Below are 1639 nucleotides of genomic sequence, written 5' to 3' on the forward strand. Positions count from 1 at the left end.
GCTCCCGGTGTGGAAGGGATTGTCACTCCCGAATCAGCCTTTTCAGCCACACTAGACGCTGTTCCAGAACCACCATTCAGAGTGCGATACCATAGTCTTTCGAGACTGAAGGTTGCCAACACACCTGGATAAGTGTTCCCTTACCCAGAGGAGATATCTGCAACTGCCCCCCCCCCACACAGCTACAGGACGCAGCTGTAACCATTTTGGCATCACTGCATTGGCAGGGGAGGGGAAGGATAGGGTTGGGCCCTAATGATATGCACTATAAAAATAAGGATCTGGTCACATAGAAGGATGAATGTTTTCTGTTAGCAACTGTTACCCTGCACATGCCCGATCTCATCTGATCTCGGAAGCTAAGCAGGGTCAGGCCTGGTTAGTACTTGGATGGGAGATCTCCTGGGAATACTGGGTGCTGTAGGCTTATACCAGGGGTGTCCAAAGTTTTTGGCTGGAGGGCCACATCATCTCCCTGACACTGTGTCGGGGGCCGGGGAAAAAAAGAATTAATTTACATTTAAAATTTGAATAAATTTGCATAAGTTTACATAAATGAATATATTAAAGATGAACTTATATGAATGAATGAAGGTCTGGCAATAGCTCAAGGCCTATAAAAGGCCTTGCACAAAGCAAGGCTGGCCTGTCCTTTGCTGCCTCTGCTGCATCACAGACATGAAACAGCAAGCAGGGGAGGGAGCTCTCATCACACAGCTCACGCGAGAGGTCAAACAGTTGCCCTCACGCTGAGAGCAGTTGCGTCGGGCCAGTGCGGGCTCCAACAAATCTCCGGAGGGCCAGAGGTTCATTAGAGACTGTAGGCTCCCTGAGGGCCGCATTGGGAAACCTCAAATGCTGCATGTGGCCCCAGGGCCAGGGTTTGGGCACCCCTGGCTTATACCATAGTCTTTAGAGACTGAAGGTTGCCAACCACCAACCACCAGTCCCAAACACATAGCCAATGCAAAGTCTAAACTAAGCAATTCTGAATATAGTTGACTGTAATTCCCATGATCCCAGTAGTTGAAGAAAGCACAATCATGGGAATTGCCCCAACCATAGTCATCACATGCTCTATTTGTCCAAAAATTGTAGGCAATTCATAAAATCCAATGTGAATCTTCAAAACCTCCGAAGATACAAATCTAAACATTATAGCACTTAGGACTATTAATTCAGAGGACAATGCACAAAGAAAAAGTCTGGTTCTGGTTATTGTTAAAATCAGACATATCATTTGAAAAAAACTTAACACTTTGACAATTCTTGCCTTTACAAGATCCTCCCTTTCTTTGGATACTCTGTTAATCCATTCCAAATGCAAAGTGTCACAGATCTACTAGATTTCTTGCATTTAAAGGTCATTTGTCTCTGTAATCTGAAGAGGTGGGCTTATGCCATGAAATCTTATGCCACAATAAATCTGTTGGTTTTTAACATGGCTTGAGACTCATTGCTGGTCCAACAGATAATAAGACATTCCCCTCAGGAATTTGTACAAAGTGCCTAAAATTCACAATGCAACGTTACACAACATGACGGTCACAATGGGCTAATAGCATACACCTGAAAGTCACACCACAACTCACACAGGGATTCTGGGTCTTCTGTTTCATCCTGCTCCAGAAGACCATTA

At 44.8% G+C, this 1639-nt stretch overlaps 1 pseudogene; it reads left to right on the plus strand.

Moving 5' to 3' along the window:
- The first annotated feature begins 310 nt into the window (after positions 1–310).
- On the plus strand, positions 311–427 carry LOC136646999 (5S ribosomal RNA; annotated as a pseudogene).
- The last annotated feature ends 1212 nt before the right edge of the window (positions 428–1639 follow it).

Source organism: Tiliqua scincoides, chromosome 3 (assembly GCF_035046505.1).
Source record: "Tiliqua scincoides isolate rTilSci1 chromosome 3, rTilSci1.hap2, whole genome shotgun sequence".
NCBI classification, from domain to species: domain Eukaryota; kingdom Metazoa; phylum Chordata; class Lepidosauria; order Squamata; family Scincidae; genus Tiliqua; species Tiliqua scincoides.